Below are 24,547 nucleotides of genomic sequence, written 5' to 3' on the forward strand. Positions count from 1 at the left end.
ATATTTTTATCCTGCATTGCGAGAAAGCGGACTTGAGCGCTATGCATCGGTGTACGCCTTCCGACGTACACCTGACCCACGCTGCAGCCGACGGCAATGTCTGTTTCCGGTTGTCTACTCTACTTTTGACTTAAATTTGGTACTACCCATTACTCGAAATCGATCACTGGGTAGAGGCAATTATACTTATAGTGACGTTTCTTGCCCAGAGGAACAACAGCAAGTGCGGGGGGGGTGGAGTCGAACATGCAGGCTCTCGACTGCGAGCCCAACGCGCTAACCACTCGGCCACTGCTGCCGACTAAGTTGGCAGCTGGTTGGCTTTTTAGGGGTTAGGGTTAGAAAGTAGTCATTTCATTGACGTGGGTTCGATTCTCACAACTGCTATTGCTCATTTTTCTTCCGTAATTCCCAAATAAAGTTCAAAACAAAGATTAACTCTCTGGCTAAGTGCGAGAAAGTTCACAATTGGACGGTAGCCTCTTATAACATGTTCTGATTGGTTGGCGGTGTCATTCTAGTCATTTGCAGAGGCAGAATTTTTTCTTGTTAAAGTGGCTACCAAGCAAACTAAGTTAAAATACAGTGTAAACGCCTGGCTCGTAGTTCAGGGTTGCCAAACCAAAAAATCATATTGAAATGAAATATATATTCATATTGATAAAAAATTTAAAATGTGCTAACTGCGAAAATATATTTTTCAAAATTTGATCAATAAAATATCACAAAACCATTTCAAAGCCAAATGAGTGGAGGGGAGTGGGGGGGTGATTTTGCATTGATCACCCCCCCACTCCAATTAGTGGGGGGATGATCACTCCCCTCACCCCTCTTGGATAGAGCCCATGGATACCAGAATGCATGAGAATTGACTGCGAGGTAGTCTTACATACATTCAGAGCATCCTTGAGCTTTTCTTCCATATCACGCTAAGGTTTTTTAAATGAATCAATTTTATTCCTTTCACGCCTAGAATCAAGTTCTAGTTGATACCAAGTTTCATAACTTACAAATTCCTCAGATGCCGGTCTATATCCGCATTTTTAACAATAACCTTACACGATTCCTTCTCTGTTCCAGATTGTTCCTCGTTCTTCTTACCAAATACCAAACTCACTCCAAAATAATGTTTCCATACCTGGCAAATTTCCTCCCTTGCTATCACGATGGATTGGTTGATCGTTCTGTGACTTTCGTCTTTGAGGAACAACAGCCTAGCTAGAACGTCAGAGCTTTTAGGAAGCTTAGAAACACCTAGTCTTTGCTAGTGTTCCCAATGAGGAAGTACTTTCTTTTTGGAGTTTGTGCCAATGACCGGTATGCTTCACCGGCCGTCTCATTCAGTGGCATAACTGATCTGAATCTTGTAACTTGGGTAGGATCACTAGTTACTCTTCGAGTCACTGTAGCTAATGATGATTATCGTCGTGTAGAAGTAAGGCATTTACCCAGTTGGGAGAGTTTACTTCTGTTTTTCGAACCTTTTGGTCTGCCGTGGGGTACTCGGTTGCTGCCCATTAGTTAGTAAGTGGGTAGCCTATAGGTTAGCAACTAAATATACAGGCTACTGTAGACTAGTTAGTAGATTTTTATTGGATCTGAAGTAGGCTACACGAGAAAGTACATGTTCATTTTTCCCTCATATTGATTGATATAATCACACCGACTAGAAAAGTTTTTGCATACAGTACATGCATTTTAAGGTTAAAATGACAATAAGATGCTCTTTTCATGTAAATCTGCAGTCCAAAGCAGTGTGGTCACATCTATGTGTCAAAATTCACTTTACAAAATTGTTGCCGTAGAGCGTTTTTGACTTCAGATTCGTGTTCTGTGACTCCGAAAACCCCGTAATCGACATATTACATGATCATATTGCGCCAGTTTAAGGCTGTAGATCTTCATGATATCATATCTGATCGCCATTTTTTCAACATGGCGGCAGAATCACAGTTTTGATGGGAAAATTTTGAAACTCTATCAAAATACTTTTTAACAAAAGTGGAAACTCGTGATACATAGCCGCACTAATTTCTAAAAACTTTTTGCAAAATGGTACACCCTACTGATTAGGGAAACAGGAAATTAGCACACGCCATAAGTATTTACCACATAGTAAGCCCGTGAAAACATCCGAAACAAAAGTTTGTTTTGTACAGACAGAAACCTTTTTTGAATGAGCATTGTTTCAAAATCCATCTTGTGTCATAGTTTAACTATATAGCTCATATCAAGCCGAATATTGTCATAAAGTTAGGTACTAAACTATCAATTGAATAAGTTGGTTGTGTTCGCTTTGCTCATTGCTGCGCTACTTTTGTCTGTAGAGGCATCAAAGACAAGAAAGTTTGTAATGTTTAAAAGATGTTTGTTTTATGTCAATCTGATTAAATGATGCGTAATTGTTTTCCTTGAGTTTATATTTTTCCAGGTTGTAAGTTATTGGATACAATATGCTCCAAAGTTTGCTGAAGGTCCACAAGGTTGTCTTCCAGAAAACGACTCTAATGTGTTCGTAATTGCCTACAAAAATTCATGCACGCCATAAAATAGCATGCGGATGGAGTATTTCAAGTAAAGTAACTCACACTTGCTTTGTGATGTTTACGGAAATAGGAAATTAGCACGCTGTGTAAGTTTTACTACATAGTAAAGCCCTTAATATTTAGCTGCTATGGTTATTTTTACATGCTTGGATGAAATTGCTGCGGTCTCTGACAATTTCTTAGCAGTCATTAAAGCCAAACTTTAAAAAAATGGTTACCGAAACAGGAAATTAGCACACGCCATAACTTTTTACCACTTAAAAAGTCAGCCTTTGAAACAGAAACATCCGTAACGATTTTTTTTTTTGTACAGACGGAAACTTTTTTTGTCCGGCCATTGTTTTGAAATCCATCTTGTTTCATAATTTTCGAAGGTTTTATTGCATTTGTGCGACATTTTATCACCCGTTATGTGCGAATGACACACATGTGTGTCATGCGCGAATGTCTGTTATAGTGCGAATGACACGCATATGTGTCATGTGTGCGTACGGCAAAGCGGAAAATAAAAATCCATCCACTGCTAACATTCATAATGTGAATGTTCTAGCTATAACTTGGTGCTTCGGTCTACATTACTGTATTTTAAATATTTCAATATTCGCTTTCTTAATTAGATTAAGCTTTGGTAGAGAGTTTGGTTTGTTGAACCATAGAGAAATAAAACAAAGTAACTTCAGCGGGTTTAACATGATGTATTACATACACAATTATGACATAATTAAAAATAAACTCTAACGTTTTCGACACGTACGTGTGTCCTCATCAGGAATTACATATTTGCTATATACATAAAATGAAAATTGTAAGGTAAATTTGACTTTGCACTATAACTTTAACTGTATACTAACGACACACCAGACTGAAAAGCACAAACTGAACGAGTGACATAGGAATGATAACAAGTAAATTGTACGGTGGAAAACAGATCACATGAGGTGTAAACTACAGGCATTTGACAAACAATTAGAACACACACAAGAGGAACGATGAACCACAGGCAGGGCCTCTGAGAAAAAATTTCACTAGGGGTACGAAGAGTCATTCCGGCCCCCTCTCACTCCGGGCGCCCTTCGTCTTAGGCAAAACGCGAGATGTTTGCTTAGGCGTATTGTACACCATACAACATTTTACTGCAGAATTGGACATCTGTGCACAATAATAGTATCAGGCTGCAATAAAACTATTATTTAGTGTTTTGTGTTATGCAAATCATGTGATCTGTCCCTTGCCAATTTGTGTATCCTGCATTGAATTCGTGTGTCAGTTGTTGATGCTGCTGTTGAGAGGTATCGCTTGTATGTACAGCTTTAATGTAAAATTTTCAAATTCATTTATTTATTTCTCTTTGATGTAGCCTATAATTACTCTTGATGAGTACACTATGTGGTGTCGAAAACATTGGATTTAGTAGTTTTTTTCTTATTTTTTTTGTGTGTTTAATAAAAAATGGTAAATCCGTTAACATTACTGAGTGTTACATGTATCTGGTACAAGTCAAGCTCTCTACCAAGGCTCAAGGGTGCTTTTAACAGAACATTTTTGCACGTAAAGCACTAAACTACCACTTTGGGCCCCTAATTTGCTTTCAATGCACTCAATTACCTTTCTGGGCCCTTTTGCTGCATTACGGGCCCCCAGGAATAAAGACTAACAACTTTTATGCTTGAATTTAGTCGTTTAAGATGGTTTAAACCAAACAATTCACCGTTAAACTATAAAACCACAATTTCGGGCCCCCCAACAAACCCAGGCTTGGGCCCTCAAGGGTACGCCGTACCCTTGAGGAACCTCCCTCTCATAGGCCTTGGCCACAGGCAAATAACTGCCGGTTGAGAGACGGATTATTACGTTTGATTCTTAAGGCTTCCATGATCTTAGTCTGAAATTCAGATCTGCCTCAAGAGATGAGTTTAAATTGGTCGATCGAGACATTGTCAGTGCACGTTTCACAGACATACATTGGTATGTCAACCAGACATTTGTTGACAAGGGCCGGGGAGCACTGAAACCCAAACTTGACAACCAAAAGTGCAATTAAAGAACACATGGATTCTTATGAAACGTGCACTGACAATGTCTCGATCGACCAATTTAAAATCATCTCTCGAGGCAAATCTGAATTTCAGCCTAAGATCATGGAAGCCTTAAGAATCAAGCGTAATAATCCTTCTCTCAACCGGCAGTTATTCGCCTGTGGTTTATCGTTCCTCTTGTGTGTGTTGTAATTGTTTGTCAAATGCCTGTAGTTTACACCTCATGTGATCTGTTTTCCACCGTATAATTTACTTGCAATTATTCCTGTGTCACTCGTTCAGTTTGTGCTTTTCAGTCTGGAGTGTCGTTAGTATACAGTTACAGTTATAGTGCAAAGTCAAATTTACCTTACAATTTTCATTTTATTTATATTGCAGATATGTAATTCCTGATGAGGACACATGTACGTGTCGAAAACGTTAGAGTTTATTTTTAATTATGTTATATTTGTGTATGTAATACACAGTGTTGGGCGCGATAACTCATTTTTCAGTTAAGCGATAACGATAATCGATAAACGAAAAATGCCTAAAGCGATAACGATAAACGATAAATCAAAAAAAAGGTTAGCGATAACGATAAACGATAAATTATCGCCGATAATGTCAGATAACGATAATTTTTTTTCTTGATTAGCGCTGCACCATCCCATGCAGCACGAACTGTTTTCATCAACATGCCGAAAAATCGAACATAATATACTGTAAAGGGACCAAACTTTTTGTAAGTTATGCATAAATAAAATCGCAATAGCGGCAGTGGGTATCGAATCTTCAACCTCTTGATCCAGAATCAAACCACTGAGGTAACCGCCGTGCTTATAATTATACCTTCAGGTACCAGTTGGATGCTTTTATCAATTGAGTTACACTGCCGCTTAGCCTACATGCAGTAGGCAAAATAATTAAATCAAACGAAAATACCATAAAAAATTCCAAACTTTGTGTTTTGCTTTCTGCTTAAAGGGCTGTTTACAGCAAAGTCAGCAATGATTGAAAATTTTCCCAAAAACGCAAAATGCTTGAAAATTTATCAGTAATCTTAAGCGTCATTGGTAGTAAAAATGTGCATACTGTGAAATCCATCAAGCTTGTCAAATTAGTCGTGTTTGTTTAAGAACAATAACATGATTATCGTAATTTACTGATAATTTTTTTTGTTTTCTTTGTGAACACCATCATTAAAGCAATGGCAGAACGCTGAGTTGTTGCGATAAGAATTACAATGTAGGCACTGTATTAGTGGGAATAAAAATATTTGATTGGGGTAGGCTATGTCGCATAGGTAGGCTACAGTAAATGAGAAAGGTTATACTGTATTTAGCATAATTTTACCACGCAACTCGATGCGCCTATTGTCATGCAAAAACTACTACAAGATGCAAAAAATGTGATGTCGGTCTGCATGTTAAATGCTTCAAGCAATATCATATTCCGCAATGACTTGTTTCAGTGATGTTGTGTTACTTTGCTAATTTTCATCTTCATATTTTTTTAACTTTCATTTCAATAAAATGCTCGATGACAATAATGACATGACAAGACATGAACAAGACATTTCCCATTTATCACTTTGAGCGATAAGTAAAATGTAATAACGCTTAAGCATTACGCACAAGAAACTTGTGAAATTTGATAACGGATTTGTCTAGCGTCTTATATATAGGACGGCTTTTTTCTCAAAAAGTACAAACACAATTAGGAAAAAAATAATTGTGATATGTGATAAGTCGGCTGCGTAGCCGAGTGGTGAGAACGTCTGCGCGACGTTTGAAAGGACGTGGGTTCGACACCGGTCCAGAGCACGCGGCTGTGTCTCAGCGAAAGACACATAAAGGCAAGCCAAAATAAGGGGAGCAGTTGACTCGAAGACTATATGTCACTTCGCTGCTTCCTGTCGTCTGTTGTATCGCATCTGTGATCGCAGTGTACTGTATGTTATCGCAATGGGCGCAAATAAAAGCATGATTATAATTATTATTATGTTTTTTAGGTCATAATTATGCAATATTTAAATTTTCCGAAAATTTTTTTAAGTACTTTCACTTTAGGCACAAATGGGTTAACTTTTTAAGTTAAATAGCACTTATGCATTCGGTTATTATTTTTGGATTAAAGTTATATCGCCAAGCTAGAAAAAAATCGATCTTACAGTCTATAACCGATCTTGTGTTGTTATTGTGTGTAAATTTTGTCTTTTATTCTGTGTTTGTGACGTAACCGCACGTCTCAAGGCAAGTTCTTGCAATTTTAGTTAATCTACTCATCTAAAGATTTAATGCGCTTAAAACAGTAAGTTTCATGTTTTGACGAGAGATTTTATTTTTTTACGACAATTACTAAAAACTAACACTTCCAACGAAGCAAGAAAACACAAGAATAAAATAGTTGATCGTGAGGTGGCGCGAAAGACAATGTTTCCGATGTAAAAGCGGCCTCGTATGTTGCATGCATTGCAATTTGCAACTCTAAAAATTATTGTGTTGTCAGGGCCGTCGCTGCAGGGGGGCGTGCCCCCTTCCCTGATAACGACCTGTGCACACACACTTCAGGCACTGATGAAGAACTGATTTTAATTTTAGTATCATTAACTAGGTGGCTAGTAAAAATATTACTTTTCATGGTCTTTCCACCTGTGCGTTGATCCGAAATAAAATTTATCGGCGATTAATTATCGGCGATAATCAAATATTGCCTTTGGCGATAACGATAAACGATAACTGAAAAAATAATTGAGCGATAACGATAAGCGATAAAAATTTATCGCCGATAATTATCGCCGATGAATTATCGCCGATAATGCCCATCACTGGTAATACATCATGTCGAACCCGCTGAAGTTACTTTGTTTTATTTCTTTAATTAGATTAATTGGCAATCAAATGCTTCAAAAGTTTTTTCTAAAATTTATTACTTTTTCGGATAGTTCTATTTTTCTTGTTTAGTTTACTCCTCTTCCGAACCGAAATAAACTAAGAAATGATTTCTATGTTTTGTCAAAGTCATGCTCCATTTACTCTGAAAAGAAACCGATACAATCTGAGCAACCATTCAGCAAGGTTTCACTGCTGCAATGTACATTGCTGTTTAAAACAAATTAGTTTCGAGTGGTTGATCAAGTCGCAATACCAATAAAATTGGAATTGTGACGTCATTGTCAACGTCATATTCATGATAACTCATTAGAATCTAGAATCATTAGAAAGTGTAAAATCATAAACTACGTTTAACACTGAACAAATTTTCTATGCCTTTTTTCACTAGCTCCAACAGGTGAAGCGCTGGAGCTGATTGAAATTAATCGAGCAAAGAACGAAAAAAAAAGACGCCGCACTGAGACGCGCTTTCGACAATTGATGCCGCTCGCAACGGGACTTCGAAACTGCCTTGTGGTCACATCCATCCTTGAAACGACAACTTACTTTTTTTTTCCTTGCCACCTATGCCAATAATGTCGACTATTCATCCAAATAATCGTTTGTTTTTCAACTGCTACGCGCAATGTTGCATGTTTCACACCAAAACCTTTTTGTCATCTGTCAAATATTATTCTTGTATTGTTTCCACTGTGAACTGAAAACCTGTTATGAAATCGGATTGATAGCAAGCTAAAAGTGGCGTTTGAAGTAGGGGTTGTAGATCATAGGGATGCGAAACTTCATCCGCTTTTGGCTTATCCGCAACACTAGAAGGGTTACGTTTTTTTCTAATTTACAAAATATTTTACTTTTTATGGGATATATAAGAAGAGTTAAGTTGGTTTTAAAGTAATAAGAGGTTTTTAGTTGAAAGCAAGCCTGCAGCAAAGCGTAAAAAAATGTCAAATTGGCAATTGACCCTTCTAATGTTGAAGGAACAGCGGAGTTGCGCGTCCCGTAATGTACCGTCCCTAGTTTGAAGGTAATTTTATTAATTGTTATTATAACATGCAGAAAAAAGGAAGGTTTCGACAGCTCAGAAAACAGGTCAAAACCAAGAAAAAAAATCTGTCAATTAGCCCTATGAAAAATTAACTGCAGGCTATGAATTGTGAAGACGATAAATGGACAAAATTTCTCGTTACATTTGTTAACTTAGCACCAAACCAACGTTTAAAAAAAAACGGTATTAGGCATTAGTAGTTCGGCCGTAGTTCCATTGTTTCGACGCAATTCCTCCCAAAATTCCAACTGTTGATTTTATATGCAGCGCTGAAGGAGGTCTTATCATAATAGACTTTATTAGAGTTGATTGCAGTGTAATTTGCTAGTGTGGACTGATAGCTTACTCTTTGAGCTTTTTTATCGTTAACTATCAGCACCTACAAGTCGCTGGACGCTGAACGGAGTTTTCGCAAACATTTCAAAAAAAACAAAGTCGCTGATCAGAGTTGCCGCAAACATTTCAAAATTAACCGAACTTTACTTTCTTCCTCTCAATGCTAGACTGCAGTTTTAATCTTGTTGTTTGGCTTACTCTAACCATGTCTTCCTTCTTTCGCTATTCGAAAATGCGTTGTTTCAATGAAAACGTGAATCGTGGGCCGTATTGCATGACAGCCCCTATGAATGACTTTTGCTCATTGTGACGTGGCCTACCGTAAGAGGAAAGAAGAAAGACAGTGGTCGCAATTGCATTGGAGTTTTCTAGCTGTAGTGGCATTGTTAACCCAACGTAGGCTAATGACAGTGTTAAAATGTTTGCGGAAACTCCGATCAGCGAATTCGGCTTTGTTTTATTTCTTCTCTCGATCTTTTCAAACGAATAAATTTAAAATGTTTGCGGAAACTCCGATCAGCGACTTCGGCTTTGTTCTATTTTTTCTCTCTATCTTTTCAGGGTAAGAAATCGGGGGACGAAGTGTTCAGGAGATAAAATAGGTTGCATCCATATAATATTATGCCTCGGATGGCATCTCAGTGTATGCTAGCATGAAATTGTACATTAAAAGTGAAATAACAGAAGCATTGTGTACAATGTACTTTGTACAACATTTAACACTAAAATTTGAAGGCCTCCAAAAGCAGAAGACCTGAGGCCTGTGCCTCGTGTGCCTCATGGTTAATCGGGCCCTGTCTCTTACACGAAAAAGGACTTTAGAAAGTTTGATGACGTAGTTTATTGGAATATTAAACGTTAAACAGTCAGATAAATGGTCGAGTAGTTCTACTTGTGAAATGATAGATGAAATGCTTGAACTGACGAATGGTTCACCACTTCCAACACGTAATGAAAACAAATTATTGAAAAGTAAACGTCTTCGTCGATTCTAAAATAAATATACACTACTACTTGTATCAGCTACTGTACAATTGACAACAACTTACACTTTCACAATCTATTCAATATCGGCTAGAATTCTACAATCGTCTTCAACATACTTTCGTTACAACTTCTAATCCCCATAATTCACAACTCTAATCAAGCGTCTATTTATAACAGTTTTGCTTGACCAGAAGCTTCCAGAGGCTATTGGGTAATACTACATCACAAGAACTCATTCTTCTAGTCAACAAGTCAGAAAAGTTTCGAGAATCGCACGTATGCAGAAACTTTTAGTAGTAGGTTTCGCAATAAAGGATTGCGTAATTAAAGGTCACTATGGGTCAGTGATCGACAAAACATCACAATAGAATTCCACAATAAAATAGTTCACCTAATTCTATGACAAAAATGTAGCCTGCCGGGGGACTACGAGTATTGATTGTGCGATTGCGAAACCATTTTTTTTTCTAAAAACTGTGGTTCATTTACGACTATAATACTTGTAAATATAACTTACTTCTTGTGGTGTTTTTACTTCGACTTTTTCACAAGCAAGACTTTACACAAAACAACTTCAGTGTGAGCCTACCCAGTGATATATCAAAATGTTTGCACGTTGGGAACAGCAATCACTTTGTTTCAAATCAACAAATCACTTTTTGTCATTGGTTCAACATCTGCAGACGTCAGAACTAACATATAACAAAATTGGTTTTCTGGGTCTTTGGTTCGGAAAAACATTATTATGATGTATTGTGACGTGGTCTATCAGCCAGCAGTAGTGTATGGGCCTGTTGTTTTCGTGTGTGTATCAATTGCAAAATTTGGCTTTTACATTAATGCCATCAACCGTAAACTGCAGATAAAATGCTATTTCAAAAGTTGAAGAGAAAAAAACCTTCTAATGCGTAAGAAATAGCTTGCACCAAAATGCATGACTAACAAATTAGAAAAAATGTAGAAAACGTTTTCATGCAAATCTAGTTGACAACATGAAAAAAGCAATTTCAATCGTTCACACACAAACGTGCATTTTTAAATATCAACAACCTTCAATTTCGCAGAAGGAAAAAGTAAAAACTTTAGTGATGTTTTTGTACGACGATAGCAATCAGCCTAAAAAAGATTTTTTTGCCGGATTTGATATCTTGCTGAATGTAATTATTTTTCGTATCGTTATGCCACGACTTTGAGTTTGTCACGCAGAACGGGAGTTCCATTTGGCAATGCGCAAACGACCTCTTTTATAGCCTACCAACACGATTTGACAACGATTATTATCACTACACTTTATCTAAACTGTTTGCAAAATTAGTTCGTTCAAAGTGATTATTGTTGGTAAGTATGGAAACATATCACTTTTGTAATGCATCGTGACGTAGTTTATCGGTCAGGAGTTTTAGACGCTTTTTGTTTTTGAAGTGCATGAAGGCTTTAGTTAGAACGAGCTCCTATCGAAGCAAGTAACTACCTTTGGATAGGTTGTTGTTCAAATACCATGTGACAGCAATAGGCTACCTTACTTTTCTGTATTCAATCGCTAACCAAGCAGCAAATCAGACACTTTTTACATCAATTCAACGTCTCTAGACGTTGAAACAATGTTGAAAACGAATGAATAGCTCCCTGGGATATGTTGCAAAATACAAAGTGCTTCTTGATCATGTATAACCAGATTGGACAGTGTGAGTGTGAAAACTGAACTAAACACAATTGTCACTGAAGCTCATTGCTTGATTTAGTTATAATATCAAGTGATGACAGTACGTTTGAAAAAGTGTAGACTATAACATGTGGCTCAAAAATAACTTGAAACAGTTTTTTGCGGTGATTTTGTCTCATTCTCAGCAATTGTTGAGACAAAACAAAAGATTTTTATAATGCCTCCGGCAAAACAACAAGCAACGCAAGTCGGACACCAATTACGATTTCATTGAAGCGTGGACGACGTCTACGCGTAAAAGATTAAAACCGAACACAATAAAACTGGCCCGTCACACTCAACCATAAGGTAATTAAGAAGAAATTTCTCAAATCAAATAAAAAAATATGACCAACCATCAAATTATTTGATTTTTAAAGTTGTGCTGTTGAACAGATTGCAAAAGATTTTCGATGATGTATTGTCAGATAAATTATCTGCATCATGTGAAAATTTGATTGATCTATCTTGTGTAGTTTTGGAATTACACGAGCTCAAAGTGGTAGTGTCGAACCGACCCACCCGTCCGCAGGTCAACTGGTCAAAAAACGTCACAGGAAATAGGGTTAAAGTAAAAGGCTCTGCGAGGGTTCTTCGTTGTTTAGGGCAGCGTGGTACAACTACAGGCCCGCGGATAGAATTTTTGCGGCCCGCGAGCTTTCAAAGTATTGATTTAATTTGTACTTATGTTACAGAAAGTAATTTTAATTAGAACAAGTATAGCATTTGGACAAAAAGTGTCAAAAATTTAATTCAAAGTTGTAGACAGCAGGGCCTATACTGTTTCAACCTATCAGGTCTCGTCAGTACAACTGGGCTTCTTAAAGGCTGATATATACCTAGTGTGAAAGACTGATATGTACCTTATGTACTTAAACTTCCTGTGCAATCTTGCTTTGCCTTACAGACATGGCAATGCACATGAATGTGTTAAACCTAAATTTGCAGGGGCAAAATGAAACCTCAGAGTGCTTCTGGAAATTAGTCCGCAAGGATAGATTTCCCAAACTGAAAGTTTTTGCATTAAATGCACTCAATGTTTGGAAGCACATACAATCATACATGTGTGAGAGTACATTTTCTAGAATTCAGCAAGTCAAGTCTAAATACAGAAATCGAACGATAGACGAAACACTGGAAGATAGTCTCCGACTTGCTACCACTAACATTGAAATTGAATGTAGAAACGATAGTATCAGAGAAACCTCGACCACAGGCATCTCACTGATAGAGCTTTGAAATAAATTTCAACTTGCTATTAATTTTAACAATTTCGATTTTTAACAACTTTAACAATTTTGATTACGCACTCACTATCATTTTATTGGAAATGGCCGCATGTTGTCACGTTTTTGTAAAGTTACCCATAAGTTAAAAGTAGTTATGACTGCGTTTTTTTTTTGCTCTTAGAGCGCTATGCTGACAATTGAGGTTATGCCTTATAACTAAAATTACATAATGCATTCTGTTGTAGCGGCATCTAGTGGATAGAATATTTAACAAGCAACAAGATTTTGACAATCGGAAACTTCACTCTATCAATCTCGGTAACCGGCCCTGTGTCAGCAGTTCAAACCCCCAAGAATTAAGCCAAGTTCATCATGTTCAAACGCGAGTTGTCCCAAAAAACGGTGGAAATTGAAGCAAGCTGAAACTTGGACAAGACGCCAGTGAAATGCAGAGCGGTAATTAAAAGCTGGTTTGCGAGTCGAAAGTACTGTAGCCTGGTGGTGCGGTACTGATGAGCCCAGCCTGATGGGCGAAACACCAGTGGGTATCTCTGTCAATTCGTGCTAAAATCGGCTGCCAAAAACATGGAGTTTCAAAGTATAGGGTCAAATGTCACACAGACGCAATAAAGCATTCGAAAACTATGACACAAATTTGATTTCAAAACAGCGTCCGCCAAAAACAGTTTCCGTCTGTACAAAACAAACTTTCATTGCGGATGTTTCTGCTTCAAAGACGGACTTTTTAAGTGGTAAAAACTTATAGCGTGTGCTTCATCGAGCGAGTGCTGATTTCCTGTTTCCGTAACCATCGCGAAGTTAAGTGTAAGTTACTGTAATTGACTTGAAACACGCAATTCGTATGCTTTTATTGCGTGCATAATTTAATCAGGCTAATCTTATCATACAACTTAGCAAGCACTCTGACATTTCATACTCTGACATATTTTTCTTTATCACTGACACCACTGTACCAGACAAATCTGATATTTACTTTTCTTTTTTATGTTACAACATATTGTAACTATTGTGACAATATGTTTGCAATGGTTATACCTGATGTGTCTACTGCAAGGCAGATTAAAAAGCAAACAAAACAATATTGCAAATAAACATTAATCTTAATTTGGTAAAGACAGGGGCAGTGGCCAACGTAAGACTTCTTTGAGGGGCGCAATACTATATTTGTTTTTTGAATAAAAACTACTTTGAATTGTTTTGATTTTGCATTGAAAACTAGTAATACTTGAAACCACCAATCCTTTCTGTGAATGATGAAGTTGGAGCGACTAATTGGTAGCAAACAGCATTTCAACTTTATCGAATTGAGATGAAGGCTATGAAAGGTGGTGCTAAAGCCATGAAGTCGCAAAGTGTGCTGTCACCTATAGACATCAATGCCGGCTGCAAGCAAGCTATCGCTCATTTATAATTTTTTATTTGCCATTTTAGCTGCTGGGGCCGAGGGTCAATTTTTTTACTACCCCAGCTTCACGACGTTCCCTGACCACACTGGAAAGCTGGAAGAAATGTTCTAATGAAACGAAGCCTAGTGGATGAGTTTAGCAGTTGGATCTCAGTTGAAACAAACGGGTGCTTTGAAGTCAATTGCTGGAACACCTACTTAGATGGTTGATTGAGGTGGATACATGGGCAGCGTTATCATATCAGGACGATGGCAGTTAAATGAACAAGGTTGGAATTGCTGTAGATAATACGTCGACGTAATTTAAAGAACCCAAACTGTGCCTCTCACCATCAAATCCTTTGAGATGACAATTTGGAGCCTGGAGCTTCCAAACAACATAGGCTTAAATCTGAACAAATTAGCATTAAAGAATACTCGTGTTTTCTTAGTTCCACGCTTCCATGAAACCATTCCAGGTCCTAATATTATTATATATCATAAAGCAGCACTTCAAACAAATATTATAAAGCAGCACTTATCAAACAAATATTATAAAGCAGCACTTCAAAGAAATATTATAAAGCAGCACTTCAAACAAATATTATAAAGCAGCGCTTCAAACAAATATTATAAAGCAGCACTTCAAACAAATATTATAAAGCAGCACTTCAAACAAATATTATAAAGCAGCACTTCAAACAAATATTATAAAGCAGCACTTCAAACAAATATTATAAAGCAGCACTTCAAACAAATATTATAAAGCAGCACTTCAAAGAACAAAAACACGATTCATCAAAAACAAGGAAATGTAATCCAAATTCTTGAAAAAAAAATGCTCTTTTTAATGAACTTATCGTACAAAAACAATTCCTACGGAAATCCTGAACAAATTTGTAACCAACTTAATTACCTCTTTACACACATTAGTGAAAAATTAACTTTAAACATGAACTGAAATTTGAACCTTGATTCATTCATTGGGCCTTCGTGCTAAGAACTAGTAGCCTACATCTCGGCAATGGTTAATCCATCCCTTGCTCTCCTCTCAACACGTCCAAACCAACGTAGACGGTTAATCGAGTCGTAGGACATCCTCTGCTTTTGGCAAGCCAGGTTGGCATATAGAGTGCCTGAGCTGGTGTACTGGATCTCTTGTGGCCTGTTGTTGCCAGGGCCGTTGAGAGGATAATTTGGACCCAGTAACAATGAGATCTTCGGATCTTAAATCAAGACAAGTCTACAAAAAACGTATTATATCTAAACAATATGCTGTGGTAGTTTAAGTTCCCGGGCCCCTTGAAAAAGTTACTGGCCTCAAAAATCATCTTGGGCCAAAAAAAAGTAGCTGAACCATATCAACGCTATTTGATGTTGCAGATCCATCTTTGCGTTTTTGTTTCTTGTAATTCTCCCCATGTGATTTTTTACATTATTATTTCTTTGGCCATAGGCCACTGTTAGGCTACAATCATACCAACAAAGGAAAGGTACGATGCACTGCACCAAAGCTGTAGCTCAGGCCTAGACCTTGGAAAAATATAATGCAAGGTGGATTTTAAATCCTTGTGTTGCCGAAAAAAATTCAGGTTCGGGCAAAACAAACTTTGGTTTGTGTTTTGTTTAATGAATAAAGTGTTTATTAAGTATTAAACACTAATACCACGTGCTAATTTCCTGTTTTCGTAACCATTATGATGTTGGCTAAGTGTGAGTTAGGCTACTTCACTTCAAATACGCCATTTGTATTTATTAAAACGTGCATAGTGACTTCGTTACATTTCAAAAATCCAGCAAATTTTTGAAAATGTTCAAAAATCACCCACTTCTGATCTATTAAGCCGTAATCCTGACGGATGAACCCTTTATTTTAACTGAAAACTGTTTGATCTTATGCCTTACTAATAGCTCTCAAGTGAAACGTAACTTTTCGATATTTGGCATAATTTTGAGAAGTGCGGGGGCATTAAGAAGCATCACTTACCACCAGGCATTTTGCTTATTTCAGGCAAGCTATACACATCTTTTGAAATTTATCAATGGATCTAGTCTGATAGAAAGAGACCTCAGATTTAATTGTGACGATGACGTCATTACAAGGTCATAAAAAGCCATAATGACGTCATCTTACAATTTGAACTTGAATAATAATGATCTATTAGAAGGCAAAAGATTAGCACATCTTCTTCTTCTTGCGTTTGAGGCCGCCACAGATCACGTTGTTACATCCAGGCTCAGCAGCCAATGGATTGTGTATTCATCGAGCGTTGTTAGGTACACAAGTCTATCTTGTGGTAGGTATACAGGACATTGATAGATAATGTGGTGTGCAGTTTGAAAATCTCAGCCACACACTCAAGATGGTGAATCTCACATTAGTCTGTGATTAGTCACATTAGTCTGTGAGACAAGACAGTAAAATTAGTACATTGCGTTGTTGCTACTTGGCCGGTTATTCGTGTCACATTGCAGGAGATTGAATTGTGTAAATAACAAAGAACACTACATTTTCAAAGAAAATGGCTATCTTACATGAATGAATGTTACAATTGTGCTGCTGCGAATCAACTGTAAATTGATACATAAACTTAACAAAAACAACATGACTTTAAAATGCAATTAATTTGTAAATTAATAAATTCAGATACTGCCAATAGCATTTTCGATCAAACTCTTGTTTCAAAATGCTCAATACTCTTTTTAATTGATAACAAACATAAAAATTAAAATTGAATAAAACGTAAACATTTTGAAAAATATTCCTCTACTTAAGACCAGTTTGGTCTCAAACAGTTGGATGTTAGTCTATGAGTTTCGGAGAACACAAGTTAATGACCAAAAAATAAAGTAAATGTTGTTTCACCAGAAGTTGATGTGATGAAAGGCTCTTCTGCTACCCAGCGGCCGTCGAAAGTACAATCTACACGGTTTCAGCAGGCCATTGTAGGTTGAATATGAAATGAATGCCCAAAAAATAGTCAAAAGATTTTTATTGCAGCTCTGAACACTTGCTATGGATAAATGTTAGCACAGAGATGTATACAGTGACTCTCAGTATTTTCTTTCAATCGAATAAAGAGTGTAATGTTATAGTATATTGGTGAGACGACCATTAATAAGGTTGTACTGACATTGAATAAGCCAAGAGGTGCGAACAGAGAAAACAATTAAGGTAACACTGGAAGAAAAAAGAAACCATAATGTAGAAACAGATGTAGAATAAACCTAAATTTACAACAATAGGTTCTATGCTTCACCAATATCGAAATATGTTGAAACGAGCTTCCGGATAAATTGTTTATGTGCAATCTGTAATATTTCTTCCAGAACTATCAACAATTGTCCGTGCAGTTGTATTTGGCTAACTGAACGTGATAGGCTATCAATGATCATGAAAGGAACAGGAAAGTTAGTTTTGCCCCGAACATCCCACTTGTAACTATATAACTCGTGGCAAGTCGAATATTGTCATAAAGTTAAATACAAAACTATCAACAATGAATAAGTTGGTTGTGTTCGCTTTGCTCTTTGCCGTGCTACTTCTGTCTGCGGATGCAAGAAGAAGAAGAAGGTTTGTAACATTTAATTAAAATTAGTTTCTTTATTAATTTGTTTAAACCACACATTGCCTAACTACTAAACTATACACAATGAAGTTTGTGGCATTTACATAAAATTATTTTGTTAAAATGCCGTATATGCAGATGGCATTGCTTAATTACTGAACTTCAATTTTTCAGACCGTCTTGCGTGGCACGATGCATGCGGTCAATACGGTGCCGTAGACACGATCGTGATTGTATCATACGACGACGATCCAAATGTTTTCGTAAATGCCGCCGCCGAGGTGATGAAGAAGGAGATCTGTTTGACGAGGATGCCCAATATGATGCTGACGCTGCTGAGGGTTATTAACCAACAAATGGTTTTTGTAAGTTTAGAAATAGTGAATGAGTATTTTTGCATATTTATCTGTTCAACTTGTGAATGAACCACAGATATATCTCAAGATATGGCCAGGCTTGTAACAATCTGTAGACTTTTGAAGGTTTGTGCTAACAGTCAAACTAAAAATTTATAAGTAACATTTTACGATCTGTCACTACATCACTACAATGATAATTTTTGAAACTCTTCGTTGCAAAACAATTTGAAACACTTGATCTTACAGACTTTCGCCCATCCATCGCATGTTCGCATTGCTCTAATCTAGTGGTTCGTAACCTTTTTCCTTGTTATAACCAGTTCTCGCACCCTTCCTTAGAATGAATAAAGATAGAAGCCACCTATAATTTACAATGTTGCCAGAAAGCCTTGTAAACAAACATGGCTCCATACAACAATTTATAACTGACCTCAATTATTCAACACTTTCGCATCCCATCACAGCACGTCACGAATCCATTTGTAGTGCTTGCACCACTGGTTAAAAAACCACCGCTCCAAGCGCTCACAAAGCACCCAGTGCCAGCGCAGCGAGTACATTATTACCTGAAACCTTCCTTTGCTGAGTGGCAAGTACGAATAAGATTCACGTTTCAATATCCTTAGATGTGATCCAACTTGGCCAATGGACAATACAAGTTGACGGACAATAACTCACTAAATATGAAACAGTTTTAAAACCGCTGCTTGAGATATTTTTTAAAATGTGTAATCATAAAGTCTAACGTGGCTTAAAAGTTCGAACAGTGTTTAGTTAGTGAAAGCCTCTAACAAGTTTATCAACTGTACATTTAGAAACTTTAGATCCAACAAGCAATATACTTGATAAATGTTGATAAAATGCTGCAATGTCATAAAATGTTGTTCAATCGTCACAAAAGCATAGATAATAACTACGTCACAATGATGTAACACTGGTCTTTCACATCAATAATATACGTAAAAAGGAAAAAGTTAAGTTCAGATTTACTCTCTCAAGTAAAAAAAAATGGGTTCTTGGAATGCTCAGCATGAGACGAAAAAGCTTCTTGAAAACTTCATCCCACAAGCAACTTCACATACTTGTTGATGCTTTTAAGTATTAATGCAAACTTTGTTAACGAAATTGATCGAATTGTTGTGGATTGTAAATTATTCCATCCGCTAGATGCCGCCAAGTGTCGTGCAGAACACTCACCTCTCAGCTGCACAACAAGTCCAATTGCAGACCATCAATTAATGGCCTTTTGAAAAAAAACAACATATCTTTAGCTTAAAAATTAACGACAATCTATGTTATTTTTTTCAGAAATTGGAATGACATTGGAAAAGAAGATTCAGAACATGGAAACCATTTTGCGCACTTTGCAATATATGAATATTATGCTGATAATTAATATATATCAGCAAAATATACATGCTAATATTATGCTAATTATGCTAATAAAACTGCTCGAAATTTTTTTTACGAAAACTTCAAACGTACTAATGTACAATTTGTGTTTACAGAAAATAAAATCATGTCATTCACAAAATGTGTCTAGAAAAGTTGAAGATATCGCGAAAAATCTTGTTTATCGGATTGATAAAAAATGTTATATTAGCTAATTGAGATAGGTTATGAAGTGAAAATGTTATCTGGAAATATAAGGAAACCTCAGGCAAAATTTTCGCAGTTCTAGCCTACTGAAAGGGTACAACACACTATAAAAATTTTCGAGAAATAAATTATTGAAGTCCTTTTGTGGTTGTAAATAAAAAACAATTAAAATATAGTGGGCTAACGTAAATCTTAAACAAAACTTCTACACCAATCCAATTTTAACTTGATGAATTTGGATTTGGTTGCATACAAAGTTTACATCTCGATAAAAAAAATATTGCTTCTAGAAATGCCTGAAAAGGAACCAAAACAAGACTGTAACTAATTTGTCAAAATTTTCTGGGGAACAAGCCCCCACACCCCCTTTCGTTTTATTTATTACGACATTAAGTTTTGCATTGCATTGTTCATTTATGCTATAAATTTTACTTTGTTAAAACTCTGGTCCTTTCCCAACTTTTTATGGATTCCCTTCTGCATTGTCGGCATGGTCTATCAACTATTTTATTCTATAATATGTTAAAAATAGTTTACTCGTTGCTGAAATGATAAATGTAAATTTTTCCCCACATAGAAAGAGTGTGCCGCCCTAAAGGCATTCTGGTCCTATTTTTAAGTGCAATCACTAAACATAGAAGCCCATTAGTGGATTTCGGAGAGGTAGGGAAGGGCAAGATGGTGCTTACACGGCCCTGTCTTTGGGTAAACTTTTTTAATAACTTCGGTTCGGCGCTGCATATAAAATGTACGGTGGGAATTATGCAAGAATCTACGCTGAAGTTTATGCTATGTTTCAAAACGGCGGTTTGGTGTTGCGAGTCTGTGATGAGAGTTTTTTCATCTTTCGTCGTTGCAATTGCTGCTATTAGTTTTTTTGAGGCTAACATTGAGATTTTTAATTTTCAATTGATAGTCCGGAGATTGTCGAATGACCAAAACTTATAAATGCCAGAATATCCAAAAAGCTTGTTAGTTGTTACGCCAATCTTAATTTGCAAGAGTTATGGATTAGAAAGGTTGAAAAAAGAAAAGTTGAAAAGCACTGAACTAGAAGATTAATATATAAGCGACGCTTTATAAATTTTGGTAAGGAATTGGAGCTGTTTCGGTGACGACAAAATATATTGCTAATGTTGTGATGTCTATGATGGCTGTCCCTCGTCTTCAAGGATGATGGATTTTGTAATGAAAACGCTAACGATGTGTTTTTAAATGGCTAATGAATCCAATCTTAGCTTTAAAAGTTCGGTTACATTTGGGATATTTAAGATCTTACGGGAGAGCCTGTTGAGAGTATAATTGACGTTGTGCATGGGCGCTACATAGCTCTTGATTTACATTACGATGCAATGGGTGAAGAAGAAGAAGAATAGGTGGTAACTTCATAAAGAATCATTGAAAATTATTTGGTTGTCAATCGTTGTGTTGCTCTGATTTTATTTAATCTATTTGGCAACAATGCTATAATTGTTGAATCATGAGTAAATTCTGCTTAGTTTTGTTGGTTTGGTTGATTTAGGTATTTTCTGAAGTTTTAATGCAAACCACTGTAAAGCCAAGTTAACTGACCAATGTTAGCATTTGGTTGGTTGGTTTTGAATCTTTATCTTCGAACTGACAAAGCCTTGACAGGTTATTCCTGGTAATTTCGCATACTTGTAGAGGCTCTTAAAGCAGGGCCGGTCACCGAGATTGGCAGAGTGAAGTTTTTCTATTGTTGAAGTGATCTTGCCGGGAAATTATTCCATCCACTAGGTGCCGCTGAATGGAGAGCAGTCCTGAAAGTGCGTTTCTCAAACGCATACCCCAAGAGTCGAACCAGCGCCGCGTGGTCTTGAGCCGGCCGCGTAACCACTGAGCTAACGTGGTGGACGATTTCAATTATCCGTAGTAAGTTCCCTTTCCTTGATCAACCAATGTCCATTCAGTTGTTGATTTGCTTTTGAGCGAGATATCAAAGTTTATGATATGAACAGACAAATTAGTTTTGCCTCAAACATCTCGCTTCTAACTATATAGCTCGTGGCAAACCAAACCGAATATCCACCCCGATAGCTCAATTGATTAGTGCGTCACTTCTGGAACGTAGAAGCTTCAAGATCAAGCAGCGCTGGTTCGACTCTCGGGATGTGCGCTTGAGCAACGCACGTTAAGGACTGCTCTCCATTCAGCGGCATCTAATGGATGGAATAGTTTCCCGGCAACAAGACTTCAACAATCGGAAACTTCACTCTGTCAATCTCGGTGACCGGGCCTGCGTCAGTGATTTAAAGCCTCTACAAGTATACGAAAACTGCCAGGATTAAGCTCTGCAAGAAGCTTTCCCACTCAGAGGATAAACATTCAATCAATCATTTAATCAAGTTAAATACAAAACTATCAACAATGAATAAGTTGGTTGTGTTTGCTTTGCTCTTTGCCGTGCTACTTCTGTCTGCGGAGGCATTAAGAAGGTTTGTAACTTTTAATTAAAATTAATTTTTTTAATGATTTTTTGTATAAATCGTGGCAAGTCGAATATTGTCATAAAGTTAAATACAACACTATCAACAATGAATAAGTTGGTTGTGTTCGCTTTGCTCTTTGCCGTGCTGCTTCTGTCTGCGGAGGCAACAAGAAGAAGAAGGTTTGCAATGTTTGTTTTATGTCAATCTAATTAAATGATGCGTAATGGTTTTCCGTGAATTTCTATTTTTCCAGGTTGTATTGCAGGAAAGGTGCGATGCAAGTACATTGCACCAAAGCTGTAGTTCAGGCCTAGACTTTGGAAGAATATAATGCAAGATCGATTTTAAATCATTGTGCTGCCGAAAAAATCTTGGTCTGTACAAACCAAACTTTGTTTCGTTTGTTTTTATTTAATAAACAAAGCGTTTATTAAGTATAGTAGCCTAAACACTAATACCACGAGCTAATTTTCTGTTTTCGTAACCAATATGATGTTGGCTAAGTGCGAGCTAGGCTACTTCAATTCAAATACGCCATTTGTATTCTTTAATAAAGCGTGCATAAGTGGCTTCGTTACATTTCAAAAATTAAGCAAATAAGATATGAAGCTCAGAAACGTGGCCCAACATCACACTCGCATAGATCACTACCTAGGTTTATTTTTACTCTGATACTGAAAGTATAAATAGTGTCTGAACGGACAGTGTTATCTAATTTAATAATCTGGTAATTGTCCAATATGTACAATGTACATGCACAGTAGACCAGTTCAAAAATCAGAAATTTTCAATTTTTTGGGCTTCTTGCATTGTTTTCCATGATTTCGACCATGAGAAAACAGAAAATCACAACTATTTTGCTCTTAGATGATGGGATATTCTGCCTCAAGAGGCCTAAACATTTCCATTTTTGTCAAAATCACCCACTTCTGATCCATTAAGCCGTGATCCTGACGGTTGAACCCTTTATTTTAACTGAAAACACTTTGATCCAATGCCTTACTAATAGCTCTCAAGTAAAAATTAACTTTTCAATATTTGGCATAATTTTGAGAAGTGTGGGGGCATTAAGAAGCATCACTTAGCACCAGGCATTTTGCTTATTTCAGGCAACTTATGCACATCTTTTGAAATTTTTCAATGAGTGTTGTCTGATAGAACGAGACTTCAGATTTAATTGTGATGATGACGTCAATATGAGGTCATAAAAAGCCATAATGACGCCATCTTAAAATTTGAACTTTGCACAATAATGATCTATTAGAGGCAAAGATTATCACATTAGTCTGTGAGACAAGACATTAAAATTAGTACATTGCGTTATTGCTACTTAGGCGACTATTCGTGTCAAATCGCAAGAGTTAAAAAGTTGAATTGTGTTAATAATAAAGAACACTACACTTTCAAAGAAAATAGCTATCATACACGAATGAATATTAAAAAGATGCTGCTGCGCACCTACTGCAAATGGTTACCGTATTTACTTGATTGTAAGCCGCGGCTTCTAAAGTTTTTTTTTCCATCATGATTGCGGCTTAAATTCAAGGGCGGCTTACAATCAAAGGCGGCTTACATTTTTTCTTTTTGCCTTTTTCCTTGTCGACTTTGCCATAGATGTTTTGCCGTACTGCGTTGTCTGATGCCGACAATGTGAAGTTGTGACGTGCATTTTAAATTGTCACATACATTTATGACGTGCATTCGAAAGAAAAAAAGGAGTTGTCAGTTTTATTTATGGTACTTAACAGTAAACAGTTTCAGCTTTGCGTGTAAACAGTATTTGCGGTTTACATTCAAGGGCGGCTAACATTAAATTTTTAACACTATCACATGCGGCTTACAATCAAGGGCGGCTTACAATCAAGCGCGGCTTACAATCAAGTAAATACGGTACATAAACTTAACAAAAATAAGCATTATTTTAAATGTAATTAATTTGTAAATTAGAAAATTCAAAAAATGCCAAAAGTAGTTTCAAGCAAATTCTTGCTTCAAAATGTTCAATACTCTTTTAAGTGATAGCGAACACAAAAACTAAAAATGAATAAAAAGTAAAGATTTGGAAAAATATTCTGCTACTTTAAGACCAGTTTGGTGTCAAACAGCTGGATGTTAGTCTATGAGTTTCGGAAAACATAGGTTAATGACAAAGAATTAAAGTGAATGTTGTTTCATCAGAGGTTGGTGTGATGACAGGTTCTACTGCTACCCAGCGGCCGTCGAAAGTACAATCTATATACGGTTTCAGCAGGCCATTGTAGGGTAAAAATGAAATTAATTCACAAAAAGTAGTCAAAAGATTTTTATTACAGCTCTGAACACTTGTTATGGATGAACGTTAGCATAAAGATGTATATAGTAAACCTTAGTATTTTCTTTCAATCGAATAAAGAGTGTAACAGTATATA

At 36.7% G+C, this 24,547-nt stretch overlaps 1 long non-coding RNA gene across 1 annotated transcript in view; it reads left to right on the forward strand.

The window, feature by feature from the left end:
* LOC145785972 (uncharacterized) overlaps positions 1-19,446 on the forward strand; it is a 57,660-nt gene extending 38,214 nt beyond the window's left edge. The window contains exons 2-3 of the long non-coding RNA XR_014291230.1: positions 17,906-18,096; positions 19,399-19,446. This is a non-coding gene — a long non-coding RNA (uncharacterized LOC145785972). The remainder of the gene's footprint in view (positions 1-17,905; positions 18,097-19,398) is intronic.
* Positions 19,447-24,547: the final 5,101 nt, after the last annotated feature.

Source organism: Aplidium turbinatum, chromosome 16 (assembly GCF_918807975.1).
Source record: "Aplidium turbinatum chromosome 16, kaAplTurb1.1, whole genome shotgun sequence".
Classification (NCBI taxonomy): Eukaryota; Metazoa; Chordata; class Ascidiacea; order Aplousobranchia; family Polyclinidae; genus Aplidium; species Aplidium turbinatum.